The following is a 22990-nucleotide window of genomic DNA, read 5'->3' on the forward strand; positions in this document are numbered from 1 at the left end:
GGCCCCGAGGATGCGGAAAAACCGCGATCCTAATGACCCCCTATATATGTAAAATGATACATAAATAGTCAAGTAAGTATTGTAAAGTATATATTAATTTTTTAAATGTAAATTAATTGAAACTAATATAATTTAATTTAATTTAATTTCATTTAATTTCATTTAATTTATTTAATTTATATTTAATTTTATTTTATTTTTACCCTGTACCCCTGTACCCCAAAAACCCAAAACTGACCTGGCCTGAACCCTAAAAATACCCCTTTACCCAAAAACTAAAAACTGACCCTGAACCCTAAAAATACCCCTTTACCCAAAAACTAAAAACTGACCCTGAACCCTAAAAATACCCCTTTACCCAAAAACTAAAAACTGACCCTGAACCCTAAACATACCCCTTTACCCAAAAACTAAAAACTGACCCTGAACCCTAAAAATACCCCTTTACCCAAAAACTGAAAACTGACCCTGAACCCTAAAAATACCCCTTTACCCAAAAACTAAAAACTGACCCTGAACCCTAAAAATACCCCTTTACCCAAAAACCCAAAACTGACCCTGAACCCTAAAAATACCCCTTTACCCAAAAACCCAAAACTGACCCTGAACCCTAAAAATACCCCTTAAAAAAACCCAAACATATTACATTTTAAATATAATTATATACTTACCAATACTTACGTTGTAATGGTATGCGTTGTAAAGGTACCTACGTTGTAAAAACATGCCTTGTAAATACATGCGTTGTAATGGTTTTTGTGTTGTAAAAGTTTCGTTGTAATGGTAGTGCGTTGTAAAAGTTGCGTTGTAAAGGTTGTTTCCCATTATAATTTACTATTCCAACTCCAGTCAGGCATATATCAGGGTAGGTGTTGGACACTGATTCTAAATAAATGTTCCCACATATTATTTGTGATTTACACTCTAAATAATATATTTGATCATTTAGTATTTTTTATATAAAAATGTTTATTTTTGGTAATAATTTATTTTAAAAATATTACTTTTAATTAATATTTTTATTCTAAATGTTTTAAATTTATGTGACCTATTTTTGTAATTATTTTTCACATATTTAATTATTTTATTTGTGTTATAAAATAATATTTATGTTATTTACTGATATTTTTTATTTGTATTTTTATCCTTTTTATTTTTTTATAATCTGTTTTTAATGTATCTGTATATTGTTCTAAAATTAAATAGATTTAAATATTTCTTACATATTTTATGATTGTAATTCTTATATCTTTTTTCTTCTTCTTTTATTAGCAACATTTTTTTATTAATATTTGATAACATTATTAATAATTATTTTTAAATAATATTTTATTTTATAAATATTTGATTAAATGAATAATTATTATTTATAATTATAATTTTTTTGAAAGTAGTTGATTAAATTATTAATATTTATTTATAAATATTAAAATAAAAAAGTAATTTTTTTTAATAAATATTTATTTTTATTTTTAATTAGGTATTTTACATATATTATCCCATATTTATCTATTTTTTTCCTATTTTTGTGAAGATTTTTATATAATTTTTGTAATTTTTAATAAATATTTTATATAAAATAATTATATTTATAAACATTTGTATTTTTTTAATTTTATACTACATTTATAGATTTTTACACTTTTTATTACATATTTTTAAATTACTCCCCACCCTTATCCCCTATTAACCCAACATCCCGCTCCTAAACATTAACATTAATTTCTATATTTATATAAATATGTATCTAATTTTCTAACATATATTTTATTATTTTTTTAAGTTTTTTCCCAATTTTTGAGTAGATTTTTATATTTTAAAATAAAAAAAACATTTTTTCTGTAAACATTTTTTTTTAATTTTTCTTTTTTAAATATACAAATATTTTATGGATTTTTACACTTTTTATTACATATTTTTTAATTACTCCCCACCCTTATCCCCTATTAACCCAACATCCCGCTCCTAAACATTAACATACATTTCTATATTTATATAAATATATATATTATTTTTTATATTTATTAATAATATTTTATTAACATTTTATCTATACTTTTTCGATATTTTTTACTATTACTACATATCGATATTAATACTACTCGATATTTTTGACTCGATATTTTTGTACTCGATATTTTTTTCACATGAAATAATACGATATTTTCTACTTCGATATTCTTTTTTTCGATATTTTCCTATACTCGATATTTTTGACTCGATATTTTGTCCTTTCGATATTTTGGAGTCGATATTATGACTAGTTACCATTTTGAAGGCTTCATCCATCATCCATGATTTACATTGGCTAAGTTTCTACTAACTTATCTGCTGTAGAGAATGTTAGGATTTGTTTCTCATTATTTAGGTTGCCTTGTAAAAGGAAAACTTCCTTGTTATGTGTAACTGTTAAATATTCAGGCAGAGTTTTGTCTTAGTCTCTTCTGGAGGCAGTCGGGGCTATGCTCGTGGCTTTTTTTAGTTTGTGCAATTAAATGTTTTAAAGTGGGTGTAGGTGGTAGTTAGACTATTAGGTGTTCAGCTACTTTAGGTACTAAGGGGCCCATTAGGATCACAAGCGGATCGCCACCACCCGCATGGCAGTGGCGATCCGCCCATGATCTGACCCCGCCCGCCACCCATTTCCCCCGCCATATTACTATGGCGGGGGGACCGCACCAGACGGAAAGACCGTCCGCAACTTTTCCACCTGGTCAATGCGTTGACCAGGCGGAAAAGGGTTTAATATGGTGGCGGTGTCTGTTAGACACCGCCAGCTATAGTACCATGGGTGCTGTAACAGGCCTTTTCGTGGCAGCATTTACGCCACGGAAAGGCATGTGGGAAAAGACTGCAGGGCCAGTTGGGGCCCCCAGGGACTCTGGGGGTCGGGGGTGCACATGGGGGGTACCTATGGTACCCGCCTGCAGTTCCATGCACAACATGGCAGGCACCGCGCGGTGCGCCATGTGCATGGAAGTGCACAACATGCCTTCCTTGCATTGTGGTGGGCGGTGCTGAGTGCACCACCTGCCACAATGACAGGAATGCATGATGCACCCACCACTGTGGCGAGTGCATCCTAATTGCCCCCACGGGACCCCCTCCCTTATGGCGGGCGGTCCCGTTTCCCGGTAGGATGGCGGGCAGACAAAGTCCGCCCGCCATCCTAATGACCCCCTGAATCTTTAAGAATATTCGAAGTGGGCTCCTGGAGGCCAGTGTTTGCCTCCCTTATCTTATAACAATGAAGGAGGAGGGGAATCTGCCTAAAAATGATAGTTATATGGGCTCACATGGAGTCCCGAATGAGTGTAACTGGTCATAAGCCCACTAGGCCAACCCTAATCATGATATCAAAGGAAACATGATTGAAAAATTACTTTCATATTTATTGAGTTTTTTTTTAATATATATATATATATATATATATACACATGTTAATTCAGACATCAATAGAACAATATAAACATTTATATAGACATAAAAAACAACTCATTCAATCCCAGTCCCACAACTCTCTTCAGTCAATCATATCAAAACACACCTAATCACACATTCTTCATTCATCCTTCTCATGCGACAACCATGCCAGTTGTTATAGATGAATTCCAGTCCCGTAGGGTCTCAGATGGAATGGAGACTGGATGGAAAAAGTGACGAGACAATCTTCAAGCGCAGACACGCGTTTCGTTGTTAAGCCCAGACTTGAGCCACACCTTCATCAGGGCACAAAGTGGGAGGGAGGGGGACAACACTATACATCTCAAAATCCAGTTAGATGATTTTGTGAAAAAAGGATAGGTAGAACGGATCAGATTGAGGTATCAGCTTCAATTAGACAGTCTTTCATATTGTGGGCCATGGCGATCCCGCCAGCGATTTTTTTTTGGGAAATTGCACATGGGTATATTTAGAGTTGCTACACCTGAATTGAGGGAAAGTTGCAGGGCGTGTTTAGTGGAAGCTCCCCCGCAGTAGTCGGGAAGCCTCTTCCTAACAGCTGACCAGGATTTGCCAATATTGTTAGTCCGGGCTCGGACGGAGGACAGACTTCAGGTTCTTTGTCGATTCAAACCCAGCGTCCTGCTACCCAATCCAGCGTAGACTGATGCTCCCGCTCGGTGCGGATAAAGACGGGTCCGATGGCGTAGCGGGCAACTAGTAAGCGTCTAATCATATGGAGCCAGGCTGAAGACGTTAGCTATATCCTGTAACAAATCCTTTACTTTTATTTCTCACACATTTGGGGGTCATAGTGCTATTTTATATTAATTACATCATGTTTTGTATTTGTCCACCCTTAGCATGCATTATAATAATATTTAGCACATTTTCAGTTTATGTTTTCTGATGATGCACTTTCTTGACTGTAGGTGAGCCCATGTGATTTAGTAAGTGCTTTCAGTTGTGTGAATTGATATACTTTGCAGCTTCTGTCATTGTATCAGAAAGCAGTGTAATAATACAAATGCTTCTGTTTTGTACACTTACATGTATATTTTGCATTGATATTTCAAACGGTTTTGAAGCTTTTCCATTTGGGTGTTCTAATGTGGATCAGGCGTATTCTTTTCTGTTATTGAAAGAGAACATACGTTTCATTTGAAATGTCAATTTGTTGCTAGTTTGAAGAAGTTGAGGATGTTAAATATATGTTTACTTGCTGTTTGGGTGATATTATCTTACTTTCTTATATCTTTTGGGTGGTTTGTGATAGTTGTTATTTTTTAGCAGTTTATGGTTTTTTAAGTGGTAGTTAATGTAAGTGAAGAGATAGAAGTTGGAGAGTGTTTTAATATGTATTTGGTATTTTAGATTTTCAAATTTAATAAGAATTCCATTTTAGTTTAAATATACATTTTATTTACTATGTTAGGAAGTTGTTTAGATGAATATAGTTTATTTATTTATAAAGATTTAAATAGCGTGAACTTGACCCAAGAGGGTATCAGAGCGCTTTACATTTAGGATCGTTGCGTTAGAAGTTATATCAGATACAAGAGCATAGTAAGGTACCGTACACATGAACAATCTTTCAAGAATTTGAAGGAGGGAGGGGAGGAAGGAGTAATAGCGGGGAGACAAGGAGGAACTGTGCCCAATGTTCGGCTGGGTAGGTGACGGTCAAGGGGTAAACCAAGGGCCAATTTCCTCATTAGCTGACGCGACTGAAAATCACGGAGGCACTTTGTATTGTTTGAACTACTGCGGCATCTTTGGGGACGCGACTGAAATCACGGAGGCACTTTGTATTGTTTGAACTACTGCGGCATCTTTGGGACCTAAGCCCACATCTCGCAGCACCCGCTCCGCGGGTGCCGCTTCGTTTCACAAGGCTCCAGGGTAATAGCTGAAGGGCTGCATCCAGGGTAACCGGGTGAGTGTGGTCAGCGGGGCTGCGAGCGTGCAGGGGACTCCAGTTCCCAGGAGTCCCTGCAAGACCATCTGCGACCTTCCGGTCCGCTCTCCCTGCTGCCACGCCCCCGTCCCTGTGTGGCCTCAAAAACTTCCCTGACCTCTCCATCTGTGGGACGCGACTGAAATCACGGAGGCACTTTGTATTGTTTGAACTACTGCGGCATCTTTGGGACCTAAGCCCACATCTCGCAGCACCCGCTCCGCGGGTGCCGCTTCGTTTCACAAGGCTCCAGGGTAATAGCTGAAGGGCTGCATCCAGGGTAACCGGGTGAGTGTGGTCAGCGGGGCTGCGAGCGTGCAGGGGACTCCAGTTCCCAGGAGTCCCGGCAAGACCATCTGCGACCTTCCGGTCCGCTCTCCCTGCTGCCACGCCCCCCGTCCCTGTGTGGCCTCAAAAACTTCCCTGACCTCTCCATCTGTGGGACGCGACTGAAATCACGGAGGCACTTTGTATTGTTTGAACTACTGCGGCATCTTTGGGACCTAAGCCCACATCTCGCAGCACCCGCTCCGCGGGTGCCGCTTCGTTTCACAAGGCTTCAGGGTAATAGCTGAAGGGCTGCATCCAGGGTAACCGGGTGAGTGTGGTCAGCGGGGCTGCGAGCGTGCAGGGGACTCCAGTTCCCAGGAGTCCCTGCAAGACCATCTGCGACCTTCCGGTCCGCTCTCCCTGCTGCCACGCCCCCCGTCCCTGTGTGGCCTCAAAAACTTCCCTGACCTCTCCATCTGTGGGGCGCGACTGAAATCACGGAGGCACTTTGTATTGTTTGAACTACTGCGGCATCTTTGGGACCTAAGCCCACATCTCGCAGCACCCGCTCCGCGGGTGCCGCTTCGTTTCACAAGGCTCCAGGGTAATAGCTGAAGGGCTGCATCCAGGGTAACCGGGTGAGTGTGGTCAGCGGGGCTGCGAACGTGCAGGGGACTCCAGTTCCCAGGAGTCCCTGCAAGACCATCTGCGACCCTCCGGTCCGCTCTCCCTGCTGCCACGCCCCCGTCCTTTAAGCTTCCCTATATATTGTTCCAACTCTCCCGCAGCGCGGGACGCAGCCCGGGGCGAAGACCGGGCAAAGAGCGGGCCGTTTGAGGCCGTTCGAGGTCGGAGCGGTCTGGTCTGGGCCCTTCCTCTTTCGCCCTTCCCTCGCTCCTTGGTATTTGGTATTTGTGATTGCTCACTATTATTGGCCTGACTGGTTGTTTCTGTTTGCCTGCATGTGTACTCGTGTAACTCGCAATAGGGCGGCCAAGGGGGGGCTGGTCCACAATGGGCCTATGGATGATTTCATTACACGTACGAATATCGCCATAGATCATGAAATTACCAAACTTCAAACTAGAGTGTCCCTTGACTTGGAAGCTGCTAGGAAGCTGTCACTTGAATTTGCTACACGCAAGAAATCCTCTCTAGGGCACATAGCATCTGCCACCACTCCAAACCGTGTACACAACCCACAGGGAGTATCAACGCTGGCCGATGTTCATGACACGCCAGTTTTGCTTACCCCCTCAACACCTCCATGTTCATTTGTTCCGCCTGAGGGCTCGCCCTTCATTGAGGGAAGCCCTCCCCATCCCCTCATTTCCACTTCATATCGCTCAGATATTTCTGCTGCATCCACTTCTTATGGTGGTCTAGATAGCATCCCGGTCAATTTGACAAGAGAAAACGTTCCCCCAGCACCACTTCCCCACAAAAAAAGATCAAAAACCAGGGGGTTAACTTGTCTAGTGAGGGTAACTTAATAGCTGCTGGGAGCGCCGGAACGCCCTACACTCCCTCCCAGGTTTCTTGGAGTAGCAATAATGTGGGGCTACCTCCAGCGGCAGCTGGAAGTACTTCATTAACTGAGAGAGAAGACCTTGTTCCAAATGACCAGGAGGGGAGGGAAAGGGAATTCATAGGAGTGGTTTGGGACACTCTAAAAAGTCTTCTATCTCCCCTGGATTTAAGGCTCTCTCGAATTGAGAACAACCTCCTAGAGATGGAGAAAAGCATTATTGCTTTGGCCACTCTTGGCCTGAGGGGTCTTGAACACCAGGGTTTGATAGAGAATAGTATGGCTCCCCAGGTTCCTACCCCTTCCTCCACAGCTTTGCCCGGCCCGTACCTCAACCCTATTGCACCTTGCCCCACTCAGCCCATCCCTAAACCACGCACCAAGAGAGTCGTCACTACAATCCCGGTACCCCAGCCCAGGGTTGACACCCCAAGTGTTCCCACTTCACGACCACATAATCGTACTAAACTGGCTGCCCCGAGGTCACAGAATCCCACAAGCTCTAGCTTCCGTTCCACCCAGGTCCCCCAGAATAAAACCTCTATTCGTTCTTCTGGGGGTCCTCATACTAAGAGCAATTTCCGAGGGGGATATATTGACCTCCCGCCTGAAGCCAATGATTATGTGGTGGTCTTGACGGGTGTTCCGGAAATAAAGAATGGCCTTTATGAACACCAGCATTCCCTACACAACAAGGTCATGCATTGGCTTAACACCTATAGACCGATTCCTAATGGTAGGAGGAGTAGAGTTACAATGGTACGCAGAGTCCCGTGGGTGGGAACAACAAGGAAACTCATCCCCGGTGACTGCATAGTCGTAACGTTTGACGATCTGCTTACGGCTAACCATATCTGCTCCTGGGTGAGTCAAGATGGGGGCTCTTCCATTGCCCCGAGGCCCTTGTCATTTTTCTACCCACCTCGCGTTGCATATCCACAGGGGGGCAATTGGTCCACGGTTCCCCAACAGCCCAGCTGGGGGTACTCCTCCAGGGAGCAGAATCTAACTAGTGGCTGGCTTGGTATCACAACCTCCAACAGGTTTGGCAGCCTTGAGGACGTTGATTGACTCCCAACGTCTCCAGCTCCGGTTCCACAAAGTCAACCCGATGCCTCTCCGTTGGAAGCTGTCACCTGCCCTCGGTTGTCTACCCTGGGCATGGCTAGTACTGCCCCTCTGATCCAGGCTACGTCTCAGGCTCCCCCTGTACAGGGCCTGCTGCACCTTCCCAATTCTGACTGCACTACCAGTACTCTCGCAGTTGTGAGCAAGATAGCTCTTGATCCGTCGCCACCCATTGCCCCTCTCCAGCCCTCTTGGCCTGGCGGGCCTCACACTGTACTTCCAGCTCCTGCCCCCCAGTCCTGTAAAAGTCCTGCAGGCAACTCCCAGCTTAAGATTCTAAGCTGGAACGTGGCAGGGCTTGCTCGAAATTTCGACAAGCCAGACTGGAATTCCTTTGTGGAGCCTTTCGGGATTTGCCTCCTACAAGAAACTTGGTGCATGGAGCCCCTGCACAGGGTGGGTTTTACGACATATTTTGTACCAGCTTCTAGGTCCAAGGGCAGTAAAGGCCGCCCCTCTGGTGGCCTTCTTATCTGGGTCAGTATCTCTCTGGGGCTTACCGTAAGTCATATAAATACTCAATCCCCAGATCTTATGAGACTTACTATCCAGTGCCCAGGGGGCAGGATCTTGGAAGTGTTCAATCTGTATCTCAGAGGGGCTAGGGGGGGGAATTCCTCCTCCCTATCTTTAACCGGAGTCGAAGAGGAGCTTTGCGGTTGCAACATTGACTCCCTTATTGTCTTGGCTGGGGATTTTAATTGCTGTTTTGAACCGCTGGCCAGTGAAGACATTTTGGACACCTGGGAGGACGATGCTAAGAGAGGCATCCCTTTGCTCGCTCTTGACCCTATCAAAAAATGGTCACAGAATGCTATTGACATTAATTCTCTCTGTTTGGAATATGCCCTCAGAGCCACAAATGGCCGTTCCAAATCAGATACCAGGGGCGCGCACACCTATAATAGGGTGGGCTACTCCTCGAGAATAGATTACATACTGTTAAACCATAACCTTTGGGACTACTTCCAAGACATGGTCATCCAACAAACATCGGATAGTGACCATAATCCTCTGGTTCTATCACTTGCCCTCCCGTGGGAGACAGGGGTTTTAGTATCGCCTAGGTCTAATTGGAAATCATCCCACAAAGTTGTTCCTTCTAATTGTGGGAGGCGTCTAAAATGGGCGAAAGTCGCCTCGGACGATTCAAGAATGACCCAAGTTGGGACTATAATGTCAGAAGCTAAGTATCTCTTGTGTGCATTGGATCCTGATAATGCCGTTCTCACGACATTTACGGAGACCATCGCATCACTTAGCAACCTGTTCTTAGTTCCCAAGGGGAGGGCCAGGGCCAAGCGGAGATCTGTGACCAGGGGTAGAGACCAATGGTACTCCCCTGCTTGTCGCACAGCCAAAACCGAACTTATCCGGGCGGTTGGCAAGAAAGACCCCGCCCTGATCTCACTCGCCAGGAAAAATTATAAAAAAGTCCAAGCTGAGGCAAAGGTCACCCATGAAACAAACTTCTGGAGAGATCTAATGGATGCCTGCTCCAGTAAAGATTCAAGGGGTTTTTGGGCCTTGCTTAGAGGTAGGGACAGGCCGGTCGACTCGATGTTGACATGCAACATCACAGGGGAAGCCTGGTTGGCTCATTTTTCAAAACTCTATTGTAATCAATCGGGAGCTTTGGACCAGACTAGGGGGCCCAGCTACAGAACACCGGACATTAGTCCATACTTAGACCCCATTTTTACATCTAAGGAGGTCGAAGTAGCGATTAGATGCATTGTGCCTAATAAGGCGGCAGGCCCTGATGGCGTCCCTGGCGACTTGCTTCGGATAAACATGGAGGTGTGGAGCTTATTCATTGCTAAACTTTTGAATGAGGCCATGAAGGGCGGAGGCTTTCCAGATTCATGGAGGGGTGCGGAAGTCGTCCCTATTTTTAAAAAAGGGTCCAGGGACGACCCTGCTAACTACCGACCTATAAGTCTCCTTGATTCCACCCAGAAGGTAGCAGGGAAGGTTGTCCTAGGGAGGATTTTGCAATGGGCTGAGGAAATGCAGGTCTTGTCTGACTTTCAGGCCGGTTTCAGAACTGGAACTGGCACGATTGAGCAGACATTTCGTTTCCTAATGCTTTATTGGAAAGTGGTCAAACTGGGCAAAGGCAGTCTGTACCTCGCCTTTATAGATCTGCGGACTGCCTTTGACCTAGTCCCACGCAACCAACTGTGGGCTGTCCTCGAGGGACTGGGCATGCCCTCGTATTTGTTGGCACTGACTATTAAATTCCATGAAAGCAATTTTGCACAAGTCAGATGGGGCACGCAGGGCCAAAAAACACCGCGTATCTCTGTAGACAGGGGTGTCCGCCAGGGGTGTGTGCTAGCCCCCACTCTGTTTTCATTATATCTAAACGGAGTGGTGGAGCATCTTCTCCAATCACCAGCAGATGCACCGTCCCTGGCGGGCAGGAAGATACCAACTCTCCTGTTTGCAGATGATACCCTGTTGATTTCGAAATCCCCGATGGGCCTCCAAACGCTGCTATCAAGGTTCCAGGGCTTTTGTGTCTCCAGGGGCTTGGCCATTAACATCAGCAAGACCAAGTTCCTGGTGCTGAATCCCCCTAGGAAGACAGTTCACCCCCATCCCTTGACTCAGTCCCATTAGAAAGGGTAAGGGAATTTGATTATTTAGGAATCCGTCTCTGTGACTCTATGAGTTGGAAGGCGCACCACCAAAAAATTATTCTGACTCACAGAAGGATAACAGGCGCCTTACTAAAAGAACATCGTGCCTCTCCCCTTAAACCTATTGGGGCGATTCTAAATATTTATAGAGCAAAAGCTGTGAGTGCGGCACTGTACGGGGCAGAGTTGTGGGGCACTCAGAAAATCGACACACTGTCCCACCTGGAGAACAAATTTTACAAAGACCTAATGAGGCTCCCTCATAGTTCTCCCACTCTTCCTCTCTTACTTGACACAGGCACACGATCCATAGCCGAGCAGGCCAAGTTACGCCCCCTTCTTTTATGGGCCCGTATATGGAATGTCCCTGAACTCTCAAGCTACGCGGATGCACTACGTGAACTCCTCTCAACCCCGGGATGGTGTAAGATCAGTTGGCTCTTGGAAGTAAAGCGCCTCCTTTGTGAACTGGGTTTGGGAGACGCATGGGCCAATAGATCTTCACCACCTAAACAGTTGCTAAAGAAAATATTCTGGTCGTGGGTGGAAAATGAGAGAGTGAGCCACTCTAATCTATGTAGATCTGCTGCTGAGTTTTTGGTTATTAAAAACCTCCCTTTTAGAGAACCTTATCTGGATGTAATCTCCAATCCAACAGACAGGGCGTTGTATTTTAAATTCAGGGTTGGAGTTCTGCCTCTTGGCACATGGACAGCTAAATGGAAACCCTGGCAAACTATAGCAAACTATAGCAACTTGCCCTTTCTGCATCAACAGGGACGAATCCATTCCCCATTTAATGTTTGAGTGTCCAGCATATGCGGCTCCTCGCCGCAGGTGGCTGAAACCACTCTGTCTGAGCCTGGGCACTCGGTCTTATTTGGAGGCCTTACAGATGTTAAGATCAGACCCTCACCCCTTGTTTGCTTGTGGCCTGGCGAAATTTCTGGGATGGGCGTGGAGGATAAGATCGGTGAGGAAAATGATCCTCCAGTAAGGTCTCATAACCTGATTTTACTGCCCCTAGTTATTCATTGTTGCGTCCCTTTCACCTCTTCAAGGATGATTCACTATGTGTGTGTTCAAATGTATTTTTACGACTGATCCCTACAATTGTTGTATATTTTATATTGTATTTTAATGATCTGTTTGTTTTGATGGTCAAACTGCAAAACTGTTTGCATTTTTGTATCTGGTTTTATATTGTGACGCTTTTATGAAATGATAAATATTTCGAAATAAAGCTATACAACAACAACATTAGCTGACTAGCAGCTCCACCGGTCATCAGCCATGTTGCTCAGGTCTCAATGATCAGGAAAACCAGTTTTAGTCCATTTGATTTGAGAAGGCTATATAGCGCTATCTAGACCCTGAGGTATCAGAGCGCTATAACAGAGGAACATTGCGTTATAAATTACATCAGTTACAATAGGGTAGTAGGGAAAATTAAACAAACAACAAGGTTGAGAGAATTTGTAAGAAAGGAGGAGAGGAAGGAGCCATAGCAAGGAGACGGGGAAGAACTGTGTCCAATGTCCGGATGGGTAGGTGACAGTCGAGGGGGAAACCAGGGCCAATCTCCTCATTAGTTGTCTAGCAACTCCACCGGGCATTAGCCATGTAGCACAGGTCTCAACGCACGGGGAAAAACAGTTTTGAATAGATACATAGGCAATGAGGTAAAAGAAGGAGGTGGGGGGAGGGAGTAAAAACAAGCCAGAGCTGGGGCTACCACGTAGGCCGATGGGGGATGTGATAAAGGTCTGTCCGGAATCCGGTGGTAGGGAAAACTGTGGCAGCTATCTTGGGGTCAGGTAAGGGATTATGACCGTGGAGACAGCCGGTAACCATTTTTAAACTTTCACTCGAGGGGGGCCTCCGGCTGGGACATGCCTGTATCTGGACGAGTAGCGCCAGGATTAGTGATGTGAAAGAGCTTCTGGCCACCATGTTAATGTCAGGCACGTCAGGCGAGTCCCCGGAATGTCACTGAAACCCAGGAGCAAACCGGTCACTCAAAGTGCAGCCCCCCTGCCATCATTTGAATCCTCATGGGCCGGTTTAGAGATTTAATATTCTGCTCACCTGCATGGTTGCATGCTAATTGGTGCCGGGGTGGGGGAGAAGGCTTCAGGGACCCGAGACTGTTATGGGCGTTCAAGCCGCCCTGGCCGCCATGTTAAGGTCAGGTGGGCCTGAGGCAGAGACAGTGAACCAGCACGGCCTCACCAGCAGCAGTTCATGTGGGGTGCAGCAGCCTACCTCCTCACAGTGGGCAATGACCTCTAGATCCATGGCCACAGAGCTCTCCCCACCACGCCACGACCGCGAAAGCTGGCGGGCTCTATCTTAGAGTCAGGTTTCCTCCGCGGTTCCAGAAATCGTGGCGGAAGTGAGAAAACTGGAGAGCCCCCCGCTCGACGCCTCTGAGTATTAAATAACGGATCCCTCTTCACTGCGGTGGCAACATGCGGCACGAGTCGCGCACCCGGCTCCTACCAGCGGGACGAAAAGGGCAGTCTCTTGCCGCCGACCCAGCTCCCCAACACCTCCTGCAGGTTGTCTCTAGAATCTGCGCCTCCAACCATCAGGTCGGTGCCCTCCGGTCACCACCCTGGGGGCCGTGCTTCGCTCTGGGGTCGGGTTGCAGGTGTTTTACGGCCCAGGGGGAGATGGTCACCATCTTCTTTAATCTTCAATGTTCTTCTTCAATGGTCTGGAGAGAGAATCTGGCAGAGTTTCCTCATCTTGGAGTGTTTTTCGATATGGAGTATTGAGTTGTTTAAACCAGTGTGCAAATTATATTGTTGATTTAAATTTTGTTTGAATCTATTGGCTAAAGTTTATTTTTATTGTTGGTTTAGTTTTAAATTCTTTTCATCAGTTGATTCCTTTGATGATAAACCATAAATTAGATTTAACTTTTGTTGTATGATACATAGATTGATAGTGTTGAATATACGTTTATTCAAACATATTTATTTATTTATTTATTTTTTGTCCTCATCTCACCTTTAAGCGTATTGCAGAATGTTACAGCCGTAATTATGGACCTGGGATTCCCTCCGGCCAACTGCACATGCTTAGGTCCCCCGACCAACTCCTTACATTGGAGTTTTAAGGTGTAATCATAGGACTGGGACCCTTCACCCTTTACCTGCACAGTCTCAGATCTCTGCCCATGATAATAAGAGGTTGCCAGAGCCTAGTTGAAATGCTACTGGAGCTGGCAATATCAAGGCGAGCCATTTCAAATGCTGAGTTCAGCCATTCTTCCGTTCTTGGGGGGTTTGGGTCTTTCCATTTCAGACAAATTTCCCTGCGGGCTAACAGAATAAGACACAGTAAGACACAGTAGGAATCCTCTATCCTTCGCTGCCAAGTTCTTTGTTGAGGAGCAGTCCTCCGCGAAAAAGACTAGAGTCCTATTGACCATGATATTTATACCGAAAATCCTGCGCAGGTAGCCCTCACTCCCTTTCCAAAATGTTGCCAGCTCTGAGCATTCAAAAAAAACATGGATGTCATTGGTTTTAGGGGCCATGCATCTATAACATTTCGGCTTAGGGGTTGGGGCAAATTTTGCTATTTTAGCTGGGGTATAATAGATACGATTGATCACAAAAAAAAAAAATTCTTTAACCTGGCTGATTTTGTATATTTGTAAATAAGTTTTAAGGAGGGCTCTAATAACTCCTCTATAACAAATTGACTCCATACTAAAGCCTGAGATGGAATATCTTTATCGTCTGCTTCAACCAATTTCTTGTACAAAATTGATACCTCTCTCTTTAACAGATAGTCTGATGTAAAGAGAAGCTCAGTATTCCAATCTCCCATTATACCCCCACTCTCAGCCTCGAACTAGGATTTCAGTTGTAAAAACTTGAATTTAGATAATCCAGGGCCTATCTTAGCTCTCAATATTTCCCACAAATGCACCCCATTAACATCCCCCAGATCTGACCAAATAAAAACTCCAGCTTCCCTGATAGGGGCAATCAATCCATCTTTTAGCCATAGAGGAGTCCCCGGGGAGTCCTAAATGGGGGCATGGTCTGAATAGTACTCTATCCCACACCTTGTCCTTACTTTACACCAGATTTCTAGTGCGTTTTTCAGGACCTTCAAGCGCACCTTCTTAAAAAATGTTGGTGCTCCAAATTTATAAAGAAACCCTTCTGTTCTGCCCCCTTCATCATTGTTTGTCAACTCGCTAAGCAGAAACCCCCAAGCTGAAAGTGTGGGTTTTGTTAAAGGCATCCAGATACCAACTAATGTCTGGGAGAGCTAACCCGCCTTTGAGCAGCCTCCGCCTCAATTTCATCCAAGACAAACACACTCCTTTGTCCCCCATATAAAACTCCCGATCTTGCCCCGAGGGAACCTCAGGGGAACAGCATTAAAGATATATGTCAGTTTGAGGAGGATAGTCATTTTGACTAAGTTTACCTTGCCAAAAATAGTCAAAGGAAAATTCTTCCACCTTGCAAACAAACGATCCAGTTCATTGATGACTTTTTTCAAATTCAAAGGGGCAATTCTATCCAGCTCGCTGACTATAGTAATGCCAAGATATTTAAACTCTATACTGATCTGCCCAGTCCAGTGTGTTATATTCCAGCACATTACCTCCGTCTTGGAGGAGTTGGCTAGTTATCCAGAAAATGAGCCAAACTCCCCTAAGAGGGTCTTAACCCTTGGCATTGTTACTTCTGGGTCGCTAGTATAGAGGATAATGTCATGTGCATAAAGTGCTATTTTTGATGAATACTGATTAGATTTAAAAGGCAAAATCCAATTGTCTAACTTTATTGCCTAGGTCAAACAGCAGGGGGGCTATGGGCCTAGTTCCCCTCTGATTCTCAAAGCTGGAAGTAAGCGACCCGTTTACCATGATTTTTGCGGAGGCTCCCTGATAGCATTGTCTGATGGTATGAATAAACACAGGGCCTACGCCCATGGCTTCCAAAACCTCCCAAAGATAGGACCAGCAGACCCTATTGAACGCCTTGGCGGCATCTAAAGCGATTACCGCCAAGGGTTCGGATCTTGCTGTGGCCAGGTCAATATTGCTGATAAGGAGCTGTGTCTGTTCCTGGATGAAGCGTCCACTAATAAACCACTTTTGATCAGAGCTAACCAGTCCAGGAACCAGTTTGGCCAATCTCCCTGCCAAAATATCCATAAAGATCTTATAATCGGAATGTAGCAGGGAGATTGTCCGATAGGAGTCTGCTCTCAAAGGATCCTTCCCAGGTTTAGGTATTAATGCAATGGTCGCCTTTCTCCATGAACTGGGAATTTGCCCTGTTGGACTATAGATTGACTGAAATAAGGTTCCCAATGTTGGCGCTATCTCATCCTCCAGAAGTTTGTATAACTCATTCGGGAGGGCATCCAGACCTGCTGCTTTTCTATTTTTAGATAACTTTATTTGGGTTTGTATTTCCTCCAGCGAAATTAGGGAGTCCAAAAGGTCTCTACCCTCCTGCGTTAGAGATGATAATGATTTAGTACTCAACCAGGTCTGTATTTGATTTTTTGAATGTTTCAAGTCCTCCTTATAGAGGTCTGTAAAGAGGGAGAGAAGGAAGTTCTTTATGTCCTCTATATCTGTGGATTTATCCCCACTGCTATTAATAACTAACTCGCTTATATTATTTATTTTTTTATGCGGTCAGTTCTGACCTTCCATGCCAGCAAGGTGCCAGCCTTCTTGCCGTATTCATAGTTCTCCATATTTTTATTTAACCATTGAGCCCTACATTTCTCATCTAACTTCCCTCTAAAATCAGCCCTAGGCCTCTCCAGATCCTCCTGTGCTTTACCGACCCTTTCAGGTGAGCCACCTATTACCAAGAGAAGATCAACTTCTAGCTTCTTAATTTTATCTTCTCTCTGTTTTAACTCACGGGCTTCAACTTTGTTTTTAAAGGATATAAGGCCATGTAACCTACCTCTGAGATTGGCCTTTAAGGCGTCCCAGACAACCCCTATGGACGTTGAGCCGATATTAATCTCCAAAAACTCCAAGGAGGAGGCTTTAATGGTTGAGATGATTTCAGGGTCATTCAACATTTTGCTGTTAAATGTCCATCTCGTCTGGATTACATTTATTGTTCTTTTACATGAAAACAAGACAGGGGCGTGATCCGAGAGGTGGCTAGGGAGAATAGAGATAACTGAGGTTTTAGACAAGAGATCTCTACTCATAAGTATTTAGTCGATCCTAAAAAAATGGTGATGTCTTTTGATGTAAAACGTGAACCCAGCCACCTCTCCCATCACGTCCCTCCAGACATCCACCAAACCTATGTCGTGCATCAGGTTTTTCATTGCACGCCGAATATGTGGTGCCCTATGTAGTGGCATTGATTTGACCTGTCCTTACAAGGGTCCAAGAGGACATTAAAGTCCCCCCTACAATTATTGGGGGATTCTCCAGGATTAACTTTGAATACGATTTAGAAATATATGTTGGGTCATCCACATTTGGGCAGTAAAAGGAAGCACAGACTAAGTCCGTACCCGCTAGGTCCAAGCGTGCAATGACCCACCTCCCAGTTTGGTCTGTCTGAAAAGATTTTATAAAACACGCTGACCCCCGTTTTATTAGGATTGCAACTCCGCGGGTGTTTGTTGTTTGGCTAGAGGAACAGAAACTCTCGACCCCGGGGGTATTAGAAAACAATTTTCTGTATTCCTCAGCAGTTAAGTGCAAGATGCATACCTGTGCCTCAGAGAGTTCCAGGTACTTCATTACCAGTCTCTGTCTCCTTAGACATCTCAATCCATTGAGATTCCAGGAGACAAAGCTATTCTGACTACGCTGGGTCGCTACTCCAGCCATATCCTCAGAGTTCCTTGACCTAGAGCCACCAGCCCATAAAGTAAAGTCCTAAAGTGAGATGAGTATTTTTTCATTTTATCCCTTTGCCCCCTTCCCAGTGCCCCCACCCCACCCACCCATCCTTCTGTGCCCCTTCACTCCCTTGAGGAACCCTCCCTTCCAGTTAGGCTGAGCCTATTTAGTCCCGCCCACCTCAACAAGAAAAATTACTGAAAAAATAAATTAATTAACAAACGATCTTACCTTCCGTGGTTAAGAGCAATTCATACTATCTTCATACCCCTAAAAATGACACACTCCCTTAGTTAGTTCCCGGGTTTCCCTCCTCTGATCTTCGCTATAAACTCATCAACCTCTTCGGTAGTGCGAAACGGATGCATTTGGTTATTAAACATAGCTTGTAACTGAGCTGGAAACTTCAGCTGGGCCTGAACTCCTAAGCTTTTTAATTCTTCTGATCTGCTCCCAAGTTCCCATTGCCTGGTAGCTGTTGTATGGGATATGTCCGATCTTATTTGAAAAGTAATTGGTTCTTGCCCTGTGAGTGAAAGGGAGACAGAGCCCTCCTTAAGACCAGCAGACAATGTGTGTTCTTTAACAGCATAGGAGAGAAAATTAACCAAAATCTTCCGGGGCTTATGTTGGCCTGGCTTCTTCCTAAACGGGTCCCGGTGAACCCTTTGGATCTCTTGTGCTAAATTTATATCCGTACAGCTTTTGAGTACTGTCCCCTGTAACAACGAAATAATAAATCCCTTCAGATCGGACCCTTCGGGGAGTGATTCTCTAATCTTTCTAGATCATCCCTCAGCGTCTTATTCTGAGCTGCCAGCTTTGCCATTTCTAATGTGGCAGAGCGTATTGCCTTCTTAATGACTGGGATCTCTGTCTCAATTTGGTCTGTTCTAGCTACTACCTCCTCTAATTGCTGGGCCAACGCCTCACAAGAGGATTTAATTGCCGCTTGATTTGCTTCTGAGACAGAGAATCTTCTTGCTAGTTCGGCTTGATTCATTTCTGAGACCTTAAAGCCCGTTATCATCTCCCCTTTCATTGCAATCAAAATGTCAGACAAAGAATGCGCCACAGATCCGTTATCTCCAGTGGTTCCGAGTTTTTCTGGCTCAACATCCCCAAGCTCGGGTTCAGGGTCTGATTCGGTAATAATAGTCATATCATGAGAGGAGACCCCCCCAAAATTAAAGTTGCATTCACCCTTCCTTGTGCACTGTCAGTATCCAAGGGGGGGTTGTGCTGGTCCTGAACTTCCAAGGCCTTGAATCTATAACACAGCAGAACATCTGGGTGAGGTTGAGAATCAGAAAGGATCAGAGATGCATTTACATGAATTGATACATTAGATTGTTTAGCCCCCCTCTGCTTACATTGCTGAAATGGGGTCAGCAGGGGAGGAGAGTCCTTGTCGGCATCTGGTATCTTAGTTTTGGCCTTGGTTTTAGATTTAGAGATCCCACCTTCCTGCTCTCCTTAACTACACGTCTTGACCGCATGCTCGGACTAGTCGTGGAGGACATTATTCTCTGATAGGTTTTCAGCGAGGGGGTTATTCTGGTCTTTAAAACAACCCCCTTCTTTCCCTTGCTCTTCCCTCTACTTTTTGGAACCTCCCTTGATCTTTATTCCCCTTCTTTCGTGGTGTTCTGCTTCCTCCGCTGTCCCCTGATACTGGTCTCAATGATAGGGGGGATTTCCTTGGGGTCACCATAGGCTGAGTTATATCCAAATGCCGTACTGAATGGGCTGCTCTTGCTCTAAGAGTATAGCGCCCTACTTTTGGAGAAGATATAAGCCCTTTACGCTCCTCAGCCAGCGTTGGTTCTTCGTGGTCCCTTCTCCTTTCCTCCATACAATGGGAGAGATTACCAAAGAAAAAAACAGCCTCCCAATGCCCATATAGCGGAAAACAATCGTGTCTCCAAACCCCCTCCTCTAAGAAAACCAACACCGATTGGCTCACCCACTCCGAGTTCAACACTCTGGCTTTTGGTGTTATTTGCCTCCAAGAGACATTCCACAGCTTCAGCAGCAACAGCGACCTCGCAGGAGCCGACACAGCACACCGGGCACCACTGTTCCCTGCTCCAAACCGAAAGCAGAGGCAGGCAGCGTCCCAGCGCTTCCGCAGCCGCGCTGCCTCCTCCCACCTCCAGTCACTCAACACGCTTGCTGCAGTCGCTGGACAGAGCAACATCAAGAACCACCACGTATTTGCCGAAGAAGGGGAGACCAATCAAGAAAATATTCCGGGGGTAGTCGAAAATCAAAAAGAAGCCCCCACGCCTCAGTATTCAATCGTCATTCTATAATTCACTGCGAGTTGAGGTGAGCGCGACCGCGGCCGCTTAGCTGGCGGCCACCATGTTCCTCATTCATACATATTTATTAACAATTATTCAATTATATTGGTAATAATATTGTTTGCCATATTGTGCAAATCAATATGTCTGACATATTGTATTTTTATTTAACAATGATATTTCCGTTCTCAATATTGGTGTTTTTACTAGATAACTATAGGAAGTTGATATTTTTGAAATTGTCATTTATTTTCTGATATTTTAGTTTCAATATTGCATGCATTAATATTATGTAAGTAATCTCTCCTATTGTCTTGCTAATAAGGTATCCCCATGCCTCAAAATAAAATATAAATTAGCACTTAATTTAAGTTATGGTTTGGTAGGAGTGATTACTATTGAATTTGAACCTTGTGAATGATGCATTGCCTCACAAGGGGCCTGATTCACAAAGGTAAAGTTAGACCAAAAGTCTAAGGGTCTTTTTTACGATAGTCCTGTGTCACTTTTGCACCCTGTAAAGTGGTACATATGTGATGTAGGGCTCTCAATCAGATTTATGAAATCACTTAAAGCCACCCTGCGTGGCTTTGAGTGGCCTCATAAATCATGAGTAAGGTGAGGCAGTGCATATTGCTGCATCGCCTTACCCTGCTGCAAAGATGCGTTCCATGGGCATTGCAGTGGGTTTTCCCATTCATAACCCATGGAATTTGACGCTGCCCTTAATTTACAAAATCATGTAAACCTGGGGAAACACCAAATATGTACACCTCCCAAAGTGAGATTTAACAAGAAGAAATATATGTATTTCTTCTAAAAAAAATTCTATGTGTGCTGTACTCTGCAGAATACATGGAAAGAGGAGCATGCCTCCTAGGATTGTTTTTTTGCAGGCAAGTGCCCCTTCTGTACAAAAATAATCATGCACACAATGGAAACATGCTTGCACCATGGTCCAATGAGTGCCTACATTGGTGCTAGGCTGCCCAAATGGCAGCAGTGCAGCGAGGAAGAACAGGAATGTCTTCTCACTTTAGCACAGGGATTCACAGCAAGGTGCCTTGATGCGCTACTCTACATCAAAATCCCATAAACTAACCCCTACGTTTGGACCCAAAGTTAATTTTACCTTGGTGAATCAAACCCACAGTGTTTGTCAAAGTGGGAAGGCTAAATAGGCAATCCTCCTGCATCACCAAACGTGCAGGCAATTTCCTCCACACATTCAGAAGTGAGGTCACTGTTGTGTGAACTTTATAGAGGCTCTACTGGCTATGCCAATTATACATCCTGACCTATTGGTCTGTTTACCACAGGAACTCTGCATTATATTGTTACAGTTTCCATAGATGTACAGGAAATATAAAGAAAAGAACCCATGTCAGGCAGACAGGTATAGCTGCAGCAAGGCTGCATAATTTTGTTCAGTTAAACAAACTCTGATTCAGGAAGTTTGTTTTTTATGAATAAATAGGTTTAACAGGTAGGCACTTCATACACGGTACAATTCCAGGCAGTTTCTAACCATGTCTGTCCCAAGAAAACTATTGCCTAAATTAGTACGAAGTAGAACATGGTTAGTGGTGGATGATGACAGAGTGCAAACTGGAGCTCTTCAACCACAATTATGTCTTTGACAATGTTGGCTTTTCACATGCAAATCCTTCTGCAGGATTTCAAAACCAAAAGTCGCTTTCCACCGACAGGAACTACAGCACAGTTAACAGCTTGTTCACTAGTCAGCCATTCTTTGTCTCTGAGTCTATTTCCATAGATACACAGAGCTCACCTGGATCCTCCTTGGATTTAGTTTAACAGCTTACGACTTGATTACAAGTCTGGTGAACAACGGACCACCAGACTCACATGGGCACGGCAGTGTAGGTCTTCTGACTGCCCTATTACAATTGCCCTGCAGGTAGCGCTGTTCGCTGGTGGTCGTGCATAGGTGTGGAGGCACTAACATACTTGGATGGACTGCCGCGATCCATGAAAACTGAAGAAACAAAGGAGTCCCTAGAGGGCTCACTGGTGCCTCAAGCCATTTTAAGGCACACACGGGGGCAAAACATGTGCCCCCCTATGTGCATGCGCACCAGTTCATGTTGGACTTAGCAGTCCATGCTGTACGGGAACTGTTTCAACGTTCCCATTCGGTACCCATTACTACCACAGCTTTGGCGTGTGGCAGAACCGGTGCAGCACCACCAAACTCGTAATCGGGCTCTTAATGGTATCTTGCTGGAAGGCTAAAAATGGCAATATTGATGAACCCAAATGCCAATTGTTTCATCTATGTGTACCTGCAGGTTGCATAGTTTGTGGTTCGTCCTATTGAGCAAACGTAAACATTTTTAGATTTCAATTAATTTTCTTTGGTCATACTAGAATTGTATCTAAGGTTGAGTCAGACTTAATTTTGCTTTCAAAGGAATATTGCTCCTTCGCCAAAATCTTTGAACCCCTTGTTCAGTTTCCTCTATAGGATTAGTTATCTACTTTATAACCTGTCACTATACTGCTATAAAATGATTAAACATGTATTATTCTAACTACACTCTTTATTAATTTGTTATGCTTATCATTCCATCATCTTCTCTGATGATGTAAAGTGAACACAGGACACTCTTAATGTAAAGTTATTTCCTCAGTAGACTCTTCTGGGTCATGTATAGTTTAGCCGCTGCTCACAACAAGGCATTAGCATCTTCCTCTTACTCTCTCAGAGCTGGCCTGTGATGTACCTGTTTAAGAAAGCATTTCAGAGCATCTCAGGGTAATTACAATGGGTGACAAACCACACCCATCAATGTAATACTATTAGACCTATTGTTCAGGTAC

The sequence above is a fragment of the Lissotriton helveticus genome, chromosome 6 (assembly GCF_964261635.1).
Source record: "Lissotriton helveticus chromosome 6, aLisHel1.1, whole genome shotgun sequence".
In the NCBI taxonomy this organism is placed as follows: Eukaryota; Metazoa; Chordata; class Amphibia; order Caudata; family Salamandridae; genus Lissotriton; species Lissotriton helveticus.